Consider the following 18,219-nt stretch of genomic DNA (forward strand, 5'->3'; position numbering starts at 1 on the left):
GTAAAATAAGTATTGAACACGTCACCATTTTTCTCAGTAAATATATTTCTAAAGGTGCCATTGACATGAAATTTTCACCAGCTGTCAGTAACAACCCAAGTAATCCATACATACAAAGAAAACTAAACAAATAAGTTCAGAAATTAAGTTATTTGTAATAAAATGGAATGACACAGGGAAAAAGTATTGAACACGCTTACTGAAATTGATTTAATACTTCGTACAAAAGCTCCTGTATGGAGAAACTAGTCGCATGCATTGCTCAGGTGTGATTTTGGCCCATTCTTCCACACAAACAGTCTGTTTTTCAGCATACGGCACTGGCAAACTTCATATAATTGAAGGAATGATAAAAATCTGCTGCCATCTACCAGGATGATGAAGATGAAATGAGGGTGGACATTTCAGCAAGACAATGATCCCAAACACACAGCCAAGGAAACTCTCAATTGGTTTCAGAGAAAGAAAATAAAGCTGCTAGAATGGCCCAGCCAATCACCTGACTTGAACATGGTACACCACCAAATTTTCGTTTGTTCTTGCTTGTATTGACTAGCTGGCTCTGGCTTTCTTGTATCAAACTTAGTCTGCCAGAAGAGTAGACTGAAATTAGACTTTAGACATTGTTCCCCAACTGGCTCAGAGGTAGAGCGGGTCATCTTTTAATCAAACCCCGGCTCCTCCAGTCCATGTTGATGTGTCCTTGGGCAAGACACTTAACCCTATGGTGGCACCTTGCTTGGTGCCATCAGTGTATGAATGGGTGTGAATGGCTGAATGACATGAAGTGTTCTGAGTGGTCGGTAGACAAGAAAGGCATCATAAGATAAGATAAGATAAGATAATCCTTTATTAGTCCCGCAGCGGGGAAATTTGCAGGCTTACAGCAGCATAGAGTTAAAGTGCACACAAGAGACATAGTAAAGAAGACAAGATAAAAATAAAAATGAAAATAAAAAATAAAAATAAAATAAAAACAAGTATTATAAATAAGCAATAAAAACAGTAGAAAAACACAATAACTGAAATATAATATTTACAGACAGAAAAAAAAAATTGCTATATTAACCATTATTGCACAGTGTTTTTATTGTCATGTGGTCTGCTGGGAGCAGAGCTGGTTGTGTAACCTGACAGCAGCAGGAAGGAAGGACCTGCGGTACCTCTCCTTCACACACCGGGGTGAAGCAGCCGGTGGCTGAAGGAGCTGCACAGAGCTGCCAGGGCGTCCTGCATGGGGTGGGAGGTATTGTTCATCAGGGATGACAGCTTGGCCATCACCCTCCTGTCTCCCACCACCTCCACCGTATCCAATGGACACCCCAGCACACTGCTGGCCTTCCTCACAAGTTTATTCAGTCTCTTCTTGTCTGCTGCTGAGATGCTGCTGCTCCAGCAGACCACTCCATAAAAGATGGCTGATGCCACCACGGAGTTGAAAAAGTCCTCAGGAGTGCTCCCTGCACTCCAAAGGACCTCAGTCTCCTCAGCAGATAGAGTCTGCTCTGACCCTTTTTGTACAGTGCATTTGTGTGATTTGTCCAGTCCAGTTTATTGTTCAAGTGAACACCCAGGTACTTATAAGATTGCACAATCTCAATGTCCTGTCCCTGGATGTTCACTGGTTCCGGAGGACAGTGTTTTCCCCGGCGGAAGTCCACCACCAGCTCTTTGGTTTTACCAGAGTTGATCTGGAGGCAGTTCCGCCGGCACCATCCTATGAAGTCCTGGTTCAGTTCTCTGTATTCCCTCTCATCGCCGGCGGGGATGAGGCCGACGATTGCAGAGTCGTCAGAGAACTTTTGCAGGTGGCAGGTAGCAGAGTTATATGTGAAGTCCGAAGTGTAGATGGAGAAGAGGAATGGAGCCAGAACGGTTCCTTGTGGGGCCCCCGTGCTGCAGGACACCCGATCTGACTCACACTCCCCTATCCTCACATACTGTGGACGGTTGGTGAGGTAGTCCAGTATCCACGCAGTGAGGTGGTGGTCCACCCCGGTCTGCTCCAGCTTGTCCCTCAGAAGCAAAGGCTGGATGGTGTTGAAGGCACTGGAGAAGTCGAAGAACATGACTCTCACAGTGCTTCCAGCCTTTTCCAGGTGAGAAAGGCATCTTTGTAGCAGGTAGATGACAGCGTCATCCACCCCGATGCCAGGTTGATAGGCGAACTGAAGAGGGTCCAAGGATGAGGTCACCAGGGGGCGGAGGTGCACAAGGACCAGCCGCTCCAGGGTCTTCATCAGGTGGGATGTTAAAGCCACCGGCCTGAAGCTGCTGAAGTCCTTGGCCCCCGGGGTCTTTGGGACTGGTACCACGCAGGACGTCTTCCATAGCTGTGGTACCCTCCCCAGCCTCAAGCTCAAGTTGAAGATGTGCTCCACAATCCTGCACAGCTGGTCTGCGCAGGATCTGAGGAGCCTTGAGCTGATGCCGTCCGGACCCGTGGCTTTTCTCACCTTTATTCTCCTCAGTTCTTTTCTCACCTGGTTGATAGAGAGGGACAAGTTGGGGGATGGGGGCTGTGTGCTGTAGGTTGTTGGAGTGGGGGTGGGGGTGGGGTGTTGGAGGTGTGCAGTGTTTGAGGAGTGTGGAGGGGAGCCGAGTGTTGTGGAAAAGGGGGTGGAGGAGAAGGAAGAAGAGGGGGGGTAATCCACAGGGGGTGCAGACGATGGGGGCTGCAGCGGCAGGGAGGTATACAAGTACAAGTCCATTTACTAATGTTTTCAAGACTTTTGCTTATTGGTGTAATGAGTGTGATTATTATATTATTGTAAAGGTAAATTGAATGTCACATTGATATCGGATTGAAATGGATTTGCTCTTAGCAATTCAAACTGTCCGGCACAAATAAATGTTCAATTATGTCAACAGTGTGAAAAGCATCGCCTGGTGTGAACAACAATATCCTCCTTGGACAAATGGTTCAGTGTTTGGGACCTGTATCCTCCTTCAAGTGGATTTGCTATGAATGCAGAGTTTAGATATTTATTGAATTGGTACAGAATTTGTCTTAGGGCAATAGGTGGGTATATTCACTGTGTTATTATGTATTAACCACTCATAATGAAGCACTTGTGAAAAATAATAATTTGTTCACAGCATTGGCTAATTTATCAACTATTTTCCAGAGTTTTACAATGTGTAAAAAATGTGTCACGATGAAATTGAAGTCGTTGAAAAGTGTGACATATTGTTCGGATTATTTAAAGATGTTTAATTTTTCCTCATTTGCACTGAAAATGAGGCAACATTTTCATGCTTGAGGTTTTCTCAAATATTTTAACTACAATATTCCAAATGTGTTACAGTCTGTTCAGGGGTCTGGCATAAATCCTGCCTCAGAATAATTACAAATGATGACCTCCAAGATCCATCACAGCTGAGTTGGACACAGAGCAGACAGCACTCTAAACTGTTTATAGTTGTCATTCACCACGTTAAATAACTTGCTTTCTCACCATTTAAGGAGCATACGTTTCTGGATCAAATATCAGATGATGATGAGTTATGATGAGTTTTTTGCTTTATATATTTGTGTCCAGCTATTTGCGTGAGAAGACTATTACTATTTCCCAGATGACACAACCTGGCTCAAAAGTATGTGACAAAAAATACCACACATAGTCCAACTGTTAAAAATGCTAAATGTTTAAGTACTTCAGTAAAGAATACAATGGAGGTCAAGTTTAAACTAGGGCCAACCATAAGGCCAAATGTCCAACTGGTAAGGCTGCAAGAACAGGGCCTACCGCATGACCTTCTGATTTGGATTCTGCAGAAAGTTTAAAAAGGCAATTGGTTTGTGGTCGGTTAAGACTAAGATTGGCATTCCAGAGACAAGAAAGTCATGGAAGTGCCCTGAAGACAAGATTAATGCCAGTGCTTCTTTCTCTATCACTGATTAATTCAGCTGATAGGAGCTGATAGGAGTTGACAGGCTGCATATGACCTTGACCCACAACCTTACCAAGATATATAACAGTGGCTTTTGCAAACTTACATTTTGCTAACTTTACAATCAAATTTCCATCTGCTAGTCTATCAACTAGAGCACAAACAGGACTCAGATGATCCTTCTATGTATTACTGTATATCACAACATCATCTAAATCATCGTCTAGTTTTGTGTAGATAGCTGACATACTACAGTATTTAGCCCAACAAACTCTGCACCGGAATGGTGACTCCACTATTGCCAACAAAGCTAATACTTGGTCAACCTCAATAAACTGTGTTGCCAATTGACCAACCATATAAAGCCTGTGTTGGAAACCATTTACATAATCCATTCAATTTGAAGATGGTTCATCTGTAATCCACACACGACTGTGGCTCAGTGGTAAAGCAGGGTGGTCCTCCAATCAGAGGATTGGCGGTTTGATACCCGGCTCTGGCAGTCCATGTCTTCAATTTGCCCACATCACATCATTTTCAAAGAAAGAACTGATCAAGAGCAAAGGAAGGATCTAAAATAAACTTATTTTGGCCTGAACAACCAATTTCCAAGCAAAATAAATGATCACCGTAAAGTCCTGTACCAGATCCTGAAGGACAACAGGAAAAATAACAAAGAAGCGTACCTGGTGGTGGACAAACTTTACATTGAAGACAACTCCTCTGAAACACAAAGATAACCCCATGGCTCTTTCTTATTATTTGAATGATTCTTTCTCCTCTCGTTCTCTCCTCTATGTCAATGTGCACTCCTGCTCTGCCCATTGCTGACATGTACACATTCACTTATGTGAGAGACTGAATAAACTTGTCAGGAAGGCCAGCAGTGTGCTGGGGTGTCCACTAGATATGGTGGAGGTGGTGGGAGACAGGAGGATGATGGCAAAGCTATCATCCCTGATGAACAACACCTCCCACCCCATGCGGGACACTCTGGCAGCTCTGTGCAGCTCCTTCAGCCACCGGCTGTGATCCACTGACAGATGGAGAGGTACCGCAGGTCCTTCCTTCCTGCTGCTGTCAGATTGCACAACCAACTCTGCTCCCAGCAGACCACATGACACATGACATGTGCAATACAATACACTGTGCAATATAGCGATAATAGTTTTTTCTGTCTGTAAATATAATATTTCAGTTATTGTTGATTTCCTACTGTTTTTTATTGCTTATTTATAATACTTGTTTTTTATTTCATTTTTATTTTTATCTTGTCTTTCTTTTACTATGTCTCTTGTGTGCACTTTACCCTATGCTGCTGTAAGCCTGCAAATTTCCCCGCTGCGGGACTAATAAAGGATTATCTTATCTTATCTTATGTGCGCACATATGCTCAGAATTTGGCCCCACGTCCTACAGATTTTCACACGAACTCCTTCACCTTATATCACCACACCAATCCACTTTAGTATTATGTCTGTGCAGTTATGTGGCGTTGTATTGTATTTATTTCGTGAAAAAAAAGAATATATTATTATTGTTGTATTGTAAATGACAAGTATTCATCCACTCTCTTTCTCACACAAACACACACAGACCAAATTTTTTTACAGAGACTCAAACACACTACATAACACAGACACGCGGCATTCACACTCAGACTAAAATAAACTAAAATCTTTAACTATATTATTAAACCAAAGGCAGATATCTGTTTGCTACAAGAGATTAATTTATCACAATCAGAATCATATATTCAATTCAGTTTATTTTGTATAGCCCAGAATCACAAATTACAAATTTGCCTCAGAGGGCTTTACAATCTGTACACATGCGACATCCTCTGTCCCGGAACCCTCACATCAGCACAGGAAAAACTCCCCGAATAAAAACCTTTAACAGGGAGAAAAAAGGAAGAAACCTATGGGAGAGCGACAGAGGAGGGATTCAAATCACAACAATTGAATCAAGTATTCTCAGGAAATTACAACAGTATACAAAGTGGTGTCTCTATTTTAGAATTCCTCTAACTTACCACTCCACAACTGCTGACTCTGAAGGAGGATATATTACAAATCCATCTTTGAACAAAAATTCACATTCGCCAACATTAACTGTCCCAACAGCTACGATCCATCTGTCTTTGTCATAGCTTTTTCTACATTACAGTAATTCGTCCTGCAATTTACCGATCAAGGACAGCTGGCAATCTAAGAAACTGTCACTCTGCAGATTTATTACAACAATACATGACAGTCTTGGACGACGATTAGTAACCCATCATCTAGAGAATATACTTATTTTTCAACTCTCCACCAATCCTTGTCCCGATTATACTACTTTTTGATTAGTAATACTGTATCTGAAAGTACCATACACCCAATCATTATTAGTGACCATGCACCAGTTTCCCTGGGAGAGGGGTCATCTTTTATGGAATTGAACGACTCCACAGAAATGTCATCATCAGTTATTTGGGATACAGGTAAAGCAGTAATTAGAGTACAAATAATATCATACTCAGCAAACAAGAAAGAAAGGAACAGGAACTAAATAAACATCTGGAGCAGAAAATTAAGCAATTCATGGACATATACTCAAACAATCATAAAGACCAAACAAAAAAACAACAATAGTGCAACAATTAAAATATGACCACAATAAGTCAGGTAAATACCTAGCAGATCAGTTACAACGTAAAAAAAAAAAAAAATAACACCAGCCATAAAAAATTGAACAGTTGAAACCACCCAAAACCTGCAATATATTTTATAGTAATTTATACTCTACAAACACAGACCCTGACCCATCACAGACAAAATCCTTCCTTAACAACCTGGATCTACCCAAATTATCCAAACAAGAGGCCGACTCCATTGACATGAGGTAAAGTCCATAAAGCCCTACTTCAGAGGCCAAATAATTTATCACCTGGACCAGACGGCTTCCCTTCTTAATTTTCTCTAAACATCAGTTAAGAAACTGTCACATCCACCTTAATACACCACGATCAGCCTGGTTTCATAAAGAAAATACATGCATCAGATAATGTAAATCTCTCACAACAAACTCAAATCAAGACAATATCTTTAGCATTAGATGCAGAAATAGCATTCAACCAAATTTATTGGACCTTTTTATTAAGCACTTTGCACAAAAGTTTGCTTTGTGGCGTCGTTCATCCAATAGATAAGGACATTATACACCTCACCCAGAGCAACAGTCTCTACAAATGGAATCATATCTACGAATTTGTTTATATAGTGAGGTCAACTGGCCTCTCCGAGATGTAAACAATCGACCCTATAGGCATATACAATGGCGTTCAGGAACCAATAAGAGTCTCTGTTTATAAAATCATCACCTAATAAGGAGTTATCCTACACATACATTCCTAAAGTCACACATCACCACCTTGTACGAATCCACACAGCATTTCTAACACTACACATTACCTTTACATAGAGTTGTACTTCAAATTGCCAGTACACCCTTTTCTGGAAGAGAACAACTACAACAGCATTGATTACCGATCTCCTCAGCTTGAGGAGAGTGATAGACACAAAACGGAGGATTAATGCTTATTTTCTTCTCCACAACTATTGTGAACTTCACAAATAACCAACGAACGAAACCGAGAGGAAACGAGTGAGAGACTTGTGTTGACCAAATGTATGGACCGATAATCTAGTAAACTTCGTTTAATAACTGTTCATTTTAAAGTAAATTTGCTGTCTGTGTGGGAGAGATAGAGTTAGACCTGCAGTGTTGTAACTAAGCTTGAAAAATAAAATTTCTAAAAACTTCCACGAAATGTGTCTGTTTGAGTTTATGGAGGAAGATTTTAGAGGAAGTTCTTAAGTATCAAGCACGACGAGTATCAAGAGTAGTGTAATCGTATTATCTGTAACCAAGCAACCAATGTACTTCCTGTTTGCACTGCACCCGCATGCCCAGTGTATGTGAATAGTCATGTGATATTCGTTTTCAGGCGAGCAAGTCTGGACGCAAATTATTTTGAAAACGATGCTGAAACGCATGTGTGGACGGAGATCGTTTTGTTTACGTGGACATGGCCTGACAAAGGAGATCAGAGTAGCAAAGAGGAATCGCCCCTTCCTCACTGACGAGACGGCGCAGGTGCTCATCCAGGCTCTTGTCATCTCCCGCCTGGACTACTGCAACTCACTACATGCCGGAGCCCCGGCCATCAGACCTCTGGAGATTGTCCAGAAAGCTGCAGCTCGTCTGGTGTTCAATCGCCCCAAGTTCTCCCACACAACTTCCCTTCTCCGTTCTCTACACTGGCTCCCTGTAAGAGCTCGCATCCAGCTTAAGACTCTGGTGCTAGCCTACAGGGCAGTGAAAGGAACAGCTCCTTCCTATCTCCAGGCCATGGTCAAGCCCTACACCCCCGCCCGACCACTTCGCTCTGCTGCCTCGGGGCAATTGGTTGCCCCGTCGCTCAGAGGTCCCTGCGGCCGATCGACCCGGTCACAGCTTTTTTCTGTCCTGGCCCCACAGTGGTGGAATGAACTCCCCACTGACGTCAGAACAGCAGAGTCGCTGCCCATCTTTCGGCACAGGCTGAAAACTCACCTCTTCAAGAAGTACTTCCCTGAGCCTTCCTCATAGCACTTATTGTATTCGTATCAGTTCGTTGCACTTATTGTATTTGTATTAGTTTGTTGCACTTATTGTTTTCGTAGTAATTTGCTTCTGCACTATACTTTTGCTCTGGTTTATGCTTTTAGATGCTTGTTTAAGAAAGGAGATGCACTTATGACTTCTGGTGACTAGTAGTTCTCTTGAATACCTATGTTGAATACACTTATTGTAAGTCGCTTTGGATAAAAGCGTCTGCTAAATGACTGTAATGTAATGTAATGCTACACTGAAAAGTTGGAAAACACGTTTTAAGCCAACGACCCTGCGTCAGTGTGGAGAGGCCTGCCGGAACTCACAAACTACAGGAGATCATCCCCCAACACTGTGGAGAACCATCGACTGGCTAACGACCTGAATGTCTTCTACTGCAGGTTCGACAAGCCAACCTTCACACCCCACAACTGCTCTGAGATCAATCACCCACCTACACCCCTTGCCACCTCCTCACCCCTCTCAACCGACCCCCCACCGACACTGAGGATCTGCGAAGAGGATGTGAGTCGGCTCTTTCACAGACAGATGATCAGGAAAGGCTCCTGGCCCAGACAGTGTGTCACCCTCCTGCCTGAAAGTCTGTGCTGACCAGCTGGCCCCCATCTTCACGCAGATCTTCAACCGTTCACCGGAACAGTGTGAAGTCCCCTCTTGCTTCAAACGCTCCACCATCATCCCGGTCCCCAAGAAATCCTTCGTCTCAGGATTAAATGACTACAGGTCTGTCGCCCTGACGTCTGTGGTCATGAAATCGTTTGAACTGGTGTTGACCCACCTGAAGGCCATCACAGGCCCCCTGCTGGACCCCCTGCAGTATGCCTACCGGGCAAACAGGTCGGTGGATGATGCAGTAAACATGACACTGCACTACTTGCTGCAACACCTCGACTCCCCAGGGTCTTACGCAAGGGTTCAGTTTGTGGACTTCAGCTCGGCGTTCAACACCATCATCCCGGTAACACTCCAACACAAACTCTCCCAGCTCACTGTGCCAGCCTCCATCTGTCAGTGGATCACTAACTTCCTGACAGACAGGACCCAGCAGGTGAGGCTGGGAAAAATCACATCCATGTGCAATAACCCGGTAACTTTAAATTCAAATTGTTTACATATTTATTCAAGCAGCCTTGCACTCTGCATATATGCACTTTTATCTACACTTCATTGTCGTTGTTTTTGTGTTTTTTATGTTCAAAATAGTATATATATTTCTGTGTAAAAAATAGTTAACGTTTATCTTATTTTATTCTTTGTTTATTTGTCTGTTTCTGACTACCAGTGAGCGTGTGAAACCGGAGTCAAATTGATTGAAACTGATTCTGAACCTATAACCACTTGCTGCAGCTGTACGTCAAAACATTGCCATTAAAGGAGTTCATACCAGAAACCTCAACCACAAAATGAGTCTCTATGCAGATTATATTTTATTGTACTTACAGGATTCCTTTACCCTCGCAAGAAAAAAATCATTAATCTTTACAACACCTTACATAATTACATAATAAACTGGAAAGAGTCCACAATCCTCCCACACCAACCTCTTATCAGAATATATTTCTATGGGGAAAAAATCACAGACAACAATATCAACAACAGCACTGTTTTCAAGGAAAGATGGTCTCCATTCATGTCCTTGTTGGGACTGGACTAGGGCTGTGATACGATACATTGGTCATAATAACCAGAGAACTATGGGCAGCGTTGGGAGGGGAGGGAGAGAGAGCTTCCTCATACTGCACACATTTACAACTCTCTGTATGAGATTGGATTGAATAGGAGGTAATGGGGTGAAAATGTGCATGGTGAACTGCCTTAAAGACTAGCCCTTACAGATGCAAACACAAACCCACTGAAGAGAAATTCCACTCAAAGATGAAGAGATAATTTAATCTTTATTACCTAGAATCTGGAGGCAACGTGACAAGATCTTGGCAGCAGTAGCGTTCTGGTTTCACTTTGTGCGCTGAGTAGGATCGACTACTCATCTTGGAGCAGTCTTTGGTTGAATGCAGGTACACAATTGGCTGAAATGCAATCTGGGAACCCACCAGTTAATGTCTGTAGCCAACTCTCGACTACCGTAGGTTCTCCCCAACACAGATACGGCTTCAGCAGGTAAGTTCAACAATGGTATATTTATTTCATTCAAAATACAACACAAAATGCGGACTGCCGTGCGCTCCGCTTCGCTGGCGCACTCGGTCCACCGTTCCCGGAACGCCACCACTCTGATGGCTTTACGCTCTCGTCTCGTTCCGCGTGTGTGACTGTTCCACCAGAACTCCAGTCTGCTACTGCTTAAATAGATTTGGCATAATTAGCACCACATTACAGCTGTGTTGATTGAACTCACAACGGCACTGTTCCCATGAACCACTCCCACACCTCTCTCCCCTGCAGCTGAGCGCAGATCACGCCCACTGCCACACACCTCCACCGCCCGACTTAGGCCGAGGAGCCGTCCGGCCTAGCCTACTCCCCCCACCTGTGAGCGCGAAAGGAAGTCTGCCACAGCCATCTGCACCCCGGCCTATGGACCACTTTGAATTTAAAAGGCTGCAACGCCAGATACCACCGAGTGATCCGGGCGTTGGCATCCTTCATGCGGTGGAGCCACTGTAGAGGGGCATGGTCCGAATAGAGGGTGAATGGGCGTCCCAGGAGGTAGTAACGCAGGGCATCGACCGCCCACTGGATAGCCAGGCCTTCCTTCTCCACTGTGCTGTAGCGAGACTCCCTATCGGACCGCTTCCGGCTGATGTAAATGTGACCCACACAGAATGTAGTCACAATTTAGTTTTTGTATCACTTATATAGTAATGTAAAAGTGTTGGATTTCATCCAGGCCAGTAGGGGCGGTAGCGGAGCGTTTGTGCCTCAGGGAAAGCCATTTAAAATGAACGAATATATATGCCGAGAGTAAATAAATTCTCCGAGAGCTAACTACAGAACTGTAACAAGCGCTTCGCTCTCGTCTTTTTCCTGTAAAACAGGACATTATTATTTGCTTGCTTGTCCTGCCACCCGGGACTTGCAACATAAAGCACTGGGCGGTCGATCCCCTGCACCTCCTGGGACAAAACGGCCCCCAGCCCCCTGTTCGAGGCATCAGTCTGCAGGATAAAAGGGAGAGAGAAGTTAGGTGTGTGGAGAAGAGGTTCCCCACAGAGGGCCTGTTTTACCCTCTCAAGCTCCAGCTGGCACTGCTCCGTCCACTGGACCGGATCTGAGGCACCCTTTCGAGTCAGGTCAGTCAGGGGGCTGGTTAGGTCGGCGGTTGGGGATGAACCGCCGGTAATACCCTGCCAGCCCCAAGAACCGCCTCACCTCTTTTTTGGTCTTGGGCCTCGGGCAGGCTGCAATCGCTGCTGTCTTGTCGACCTGGGGACGAACCTGCCCTCCACCCAAGTGGTACCCCAGATACCGTACCTCCCTCAGTCCAACCGCACACTTCTTCGGGTTGGCGGTGAGCCCAGCCTGTCTCATAGACTCAAGCACAGCGGACACCCGCTGCATGTGCTCTGCCCAGCTGTTGCTGTGGATGATAACATCATCCAGGTAGGCGGCAGCATGTGTGGACGCAGTACCTGGTCCATGAGACGTTGGAATGTGGCTGGGGCACCGAACAGCCCGAAAGGAAGTGTGACGAATTGGTACAATCCGTACGGAGTGGAGAAAGCCGTCTTTTCCCTGGACTCTGGAGACAAGGGAATCTGCCAGTAGCCCTTGGTCAGATCCAGTGTCGTGAAAAATCGAGCAGTGCCGAGCAGGTCCAGGAGCTCGTTGACCCGGGGCATTGGATAGGCATCAAACCGTGACTCGTCATTCACCTTGCGGTAGTCCACACAGAACCGTATAGACCCATCCTACTTGACAACCAGAACAATGGGGCTACACCAGGCACTATTGGACTCTTCTATTACCCCCATCTCCAGCATAGCTTTCAATTCTTTCTGAACTACCTTTCTTTTGTGTTCAGGCAACCGATAAGGCCGTGATCGTCACGCCTGGGCGAGTTTCAACATGGTGTTGTATGAGGTTGGTGCGTCCTGGCAGAGGGGAGAACACATCAGCAAAGCGCTGCTGCAACGCAGCCACATCTGCTCTCTGGGACCGAGTGAGATGGTCTTCACAACGGAGCGAGGCTGGATTGGTGGAATTTGGCACCTCAGGCCCCAACTCATCCCTCTCTTTCACGGTAGTCACCAGAGAAACAGGCTCTGCCTCTCTCCATGCTTTGAGGAGGTTGAGGTGGTAGATTTGTGTTGCCCCTCCCCTGTCAGAACGCCCACTCGCTGTGTGACCACAAAGGGCCCTTGCCACTTAGCGAGCAGTTTCGAGCTGGAAGAGGGAAGTAATACAAGTACTTTATCTCCCGGTGCAAATTGTCTCAGCCTAGCCCCTCTGTTGTACAGGCGTTGTTGACGCTCCTGGGCCCTGAGCAAATTCTCCCGTGAACATTGCCCCAGTGTGTGGAGTTGCAACTCCCCGAATCCCAGGCCAATAGAATCGGGCCATTATCCGGTCTAGTGTTTTGTCATACCCCATGTGACCAGCCATTGGGTTATAACTCACAACGGCACTGTTCCCATGAACCACTCCCACACCTCTCTCCCTTGCAGCTGAGCGCAGACCACGCCCACTGCCACAATGTCTGACGGTGGTTTGGCTTTTTATTGGTTTGAATTAGCTGGTAAACTGGCTACTTGTGAAACGATCCAGTCGTACACGTTGTCTCTAAACTCCAACTCCAGTCTCACATCTCAAGTTGCTAATAGGACTGAAAACAACAAGCAGCGCAGGGAAAAGTAAATCTTGATCTGGATATCTGCTGGATATACACCAGAACCAAAGTTAAAAAAGCCCTTTGACCCCAGAGCCTTCTTCGTTGTCATACAGATAGCTGATGGGTTCTGAGTATGGAGATTGATAGGCAAGGATGTCCTTAGAGCGCTTGGACCCTACGCATTGCCATTTTCTTTCAGCTGTCCGTACTGTGGTTCGGTAAGCGCTCACTCAGACATTCATGAAGCTTGAGGGGTTGGGCCGGCCTGCTGAGAAGTGAGCGGACAGAAAGAGTCCAAAAGGACAAGCCAAAGAGTGTCTATGGCAGAGTCAGGAGGCGTGACTGAGATCAGGGGAGGGCAGGGGTAATAAGACAGATGAAGCAAAACAGGAGGTAGACTGGGAGCGAAAGTTGTGGCAGATTGTGACAGTGTGTTTGGAAGAGAGAGCTTTGAGAGTCAGGAGAAGGAGCAAATATAGAATTCTCTGCTGGAGGATCCACCATGAGCATGTTAGTATTTAGTATTTTAGCAAGACCCAGCATGAACCTTATGTTCAGGCAACCGGATGGTGCATTTAATAATTGATTACCATAGATATACCTTAGATCAGGGGTGGGCAATTATTTTTCCCAAGGGGCCACATGTGAAACTGGGACTGTTGTGGAGGGTCGGACCAAAAGACTGAACTCAATTCTGCTCAAAATTATTCCACCTCTTTATAAAAAGCAGTAAATTATATGGTTGTGATAAGCTGTGAGTGGTAAGAGTAAATGTTATGATCAGTTATTAAATGTTATGGAATGTAACTAAGTATATTTGCTTAAGTACTGTACTTAAGTACAAATTCAAGGTACTTTACTTGAGTATTTACAATTTATTCAACATTGAACTTATACTCCACTACATCTCAGAGGGAAATATTGAACTTTTTACTCCACTACATTCGTCCGGCAGCTTTAATTAGTAGCTTCTTTGGACATTACAAATTTTCAAACCACTCCTAACTACCCAAACTGAACAACAGTGTATACAGGGGTTAAAATTAGCTCCATCTTAAACATATACAGCAGGAGTAATGATCCAAACAAATATACATATATAATATTCTTATACAACAGTAAAACACTAACAGGGATCATGTTTCTGGAAAATGAGTACTTCTATCAATATTGTTTGTAGTCCAATTCCCTCATTTTCTGTTTTTCAGTTCAGTGCGAGAAATCTAGTCTTTGTTGGGCTTGAACGAGTGCACTGAAGTCAGGTTGAATGTCAGGGGTGGATATGCGAAGGACAGCTGACAGGTGTTCGTCAGTGAGAGAGGATCTGTATCTTGATTTGTTGAACTTCATCACGGAGAATGTTTGTTCACATACATGTATGTATGTAGATCCAAAGAGAACCAACATCTTCTGAGCATGCCTCCTCATGTGTGGAAAGATCTCCTCTTTGAGAGAAGGATACAAATCCAGGAGTGATGCTGACTTAAAGTGCTCTGCCAGTACTGTATCAGACTGCAGGTCAATGAGTTCGAGCTGAACATCACTGGGAGCATTATCCACACTGCACGTGAATTGAGAAATAATCATGGTCATTTCACTTTCAACTGTTTTGAAGTCTTGAAATCGCCTTGAAAACTCACTCTGCAGTGCCCCTAACATGGATGAGTACCTGTGGAGGTTATCAGCTGATGGTGTGACATCTTTCAGGGTTGGCAGGTGGGTGAGAATGTTACCCTCCATCTGGCTTGAAAGAAACTGCAACGTTCTCATGAAAGCCTTCACCAGGCTGTACAGGTCATATGCAAATAGGCCCTTGCCTTGCAATTTGGTATTTAGACCATTCATGAGTGCAGTCACATCAACAGCAAATGCAAGATCTGCCATCCAGTTTACATCAGAGAGCTCTGGGATGTCCTTACCTTTCTTCTCACAAAACTCTTGAATCTCAGCTCTCAGGTCCCATACTCTTTTAAGCACTTTGCCCAGGCTGAGCCATCTGACAGCTGTGTGATATCCTATGTCACTGTGTTCAGTCTCATGCTCCTCCAAGAGTGCGACAAACTGCCTGTGATTTAATGCTCTCGCCCTGATGAAGTTAACTACTTTAGTTACAACATCAACAACATGGTTAAGTTTTAGCACTGACTTACACAACACATTCTGATGTATATACAATGCAAAAATATCAATTTCTGTTCTGGATTCATTTCAGTCACTTTATCTTGCATCCGCTTCAAAAGTCCGACATTTTTCCCCGTCAGATTTGGACAACCATCGGTTTAACACATGCCAGTTTGTCCCATTTCAGTCCCAGTTTGTCGAAGCGTGCATCTACCTCCGTGAACAAATCACTCCCAGTCGTCGTCCCCTTCATTGACTGCATTGCGGCCAGCTCCTCTGTAATCTTGAAGTCTTTCTTTATCCCCCGTACAAAGATGAGTAACTGGGCTGTGTCACGGACATCGCAGCTCTCGTCCAGAGCCAAGGAGAAAAAATCTAAATCGTCTGCTTTTTTTTTCGCAGATGAAGTTCCAGATTTCCCGCGATGTCCTCTATCCTCCTTGTTACGGTGAGCCTGGAGTGGGACACATTCGTGAATGCTTCTTTTTTCTCGGGGCATACTAGTGCAGCAGAGTCCACCAAACACTGTTTTATAAACTTCCCATCAGAGAATGGCTTACTGTTTGTGGCAGTGGGCGTGGTCTGCGCTCAGCTGCAGGGGCGAGAGGTGTGGGAGTGGTTCATGGGAACAGTGCCGTTGTGAGTTCAATCAACACAGCTGTAATGTGGTGCTAATTATGCCAAATCTATTTAAGCAGTAGCAGACTGGAGTTCTGGGGGAACAGTCACACACGCGGAACGAGGACTGAGACGAGAGCGTAAAGCCATCAGAGTGGTGGCGTTCCGGGAGCGGTGGACCGAGTGCGCCCGAGAAGCCGGGCAGCGAAGCGGAGCGCACGACGGTCCGCATTTTGTGTTGTATTTTGAAGGAAATAAATATACCATTGTTGAACTTACCTGCTGAAGCCGTATTTGTGTTGGGGAGAACCTACGGTAGTCGAGAGTCGGCTACACTGCAATTTTGTAGGATATCACAAAGCTGGTCTTGTTTGCACCATCCCTGGATGTGCAAACTTTGGTAAACAGGCCTTGTTGCTTTTGCAGCTTAGCTAGCAAATCCTCCGATGTCCGAGCCCGCTCTGCATCAGTCAAGTCTTTGTATTTCTCCGCGGGTTTCGTAATGGCGATTCAAATTGTAATCCTTTAGTACTGCGACCTGTTCTACACAAATTAAGCACACGGTTTTACCTTTGACTTCAGTAAAGAAATACTTAGGTCCATGTTTTGTTAAAAACTCTATACTCTGTATCAATCTTTCTCTTTTTAAAATAGGCTGCCATTTTTGAGGTCTAACCGCTAACTTACGTCTCCGTAAAATCAGTTCGCCAAGACGTTGCAGTGACGTTGCTCCTCGCGCACGTTCATGTTCACGTACGTACTAACGTACGTAAATAAAATTTTAAAAAACAGCAAAAGTCGCCTTCAAAATAAAAGCAATGCAGCTGTATTCCGTGCATGAAGTACACTTATCATACGTTTTATTCCTTATTTCCCACTGAGGGCCCTCGGGCCAGTCGGTGACAGCCAAAGGGCTGGGTGTGGCCCGGGGACCGTACAATGCCCAGGTCTGCCTTAGATGCAACCTTTCTACTTTTGTCGAGGTACATCATTCTTATTTTTACCACAACCCATTAGTATTGCATCGGATCATAAAACTCACGGATCAGATAGTATCATGGATCAGTCATGAATGTCGATAGTGCTGCAGGCTCACTGCGAATGACACTAGACTCTATAGCTCCTCTAAAAAAGAAGCTAATAAAAGAAAGGAGGTTTGTTCCATGGTATAACCCTCAAACATCGCGAAAACTTGAAAGGATATGGCGTTCCACCAATGTGGAAGAAGCGCGGTTACTGTGGTGGTTAACCTTAAACTGTAATTTATCCGTGGTTCACATGCATGAAGAAACATGAGGGGGGATCCATACTGTTGGAGTTTGATTTAATCATAATAGACTATCACTATCGATTATCTAAATGTTTGAATATAACTAAATGTTTGAAACTTATATATATATATGGCATCTGCATACTGAAATGGGTGTGAATTACATTACATTACATTACAGTCATTTAGGAGACGCTTTTATCCAAAGCGACTTACAATCAGTAGCTCAAAGCTTATATTACATATCATCCACCCATTCACACACTGATGACAGGCTACCATGCAAGGTGCCACCATCAGACTCTAACTAACATTCATCATCCAGTCCACACCGATGGCAAGCCTTCGGGAGCAACTTGGGGTTAAGTGTCTTGCTCAAGGACACATCGACTGCCGAGGCCGGGTATCGAACCGCCGATCCTCTGAATGGAGAACAACCCTGCTCTCCACTACGCCACAGCCGCGAATATAGAGTGATTTGCATGGTTTAACATACAGTATAACCTGTTTTTATTTAGTAAAAGACTAAGAGCTGTTGAAACACACACACACACACACACACACACACACACACACACACACACACACACACACACACACACACACACACACACACACACACACACACACGTCAGCATCCTTGAGTTATGACATGCAGGGAAGAGTGGAGCTATGTGAACACACACACACACATTTCAGCTCCCCAAGGTTACGACATGCAGAAAAAGATAAGGCCTAACTCACACAGCCTATGAGAATGACTACTTGTAAGACAAAGTTCAGCCTGTATGCAATGACAACATGCAAGAGAAAAGTTTCGGACAGGGACTTTCCAAACCAATTAAAAAAGATAGATAGCTTGCACAGA

This window comes from Anoplopoma fimbria, chromosome 20 (genome assembly GCF_027596085.1).
Source record: "Anoplopoma fimbria isolate UVic2021 breed Golden Eagle Sablefish chromosome 20, Afim_UVic_2022, whole genome shotgun sequence".
NCBI lineage: Eukaryota > Metazoa > Chordata > Actinopteri > Perciformes > Anoplopomatidae > Anoplopoma > Anoplopoma fimbria.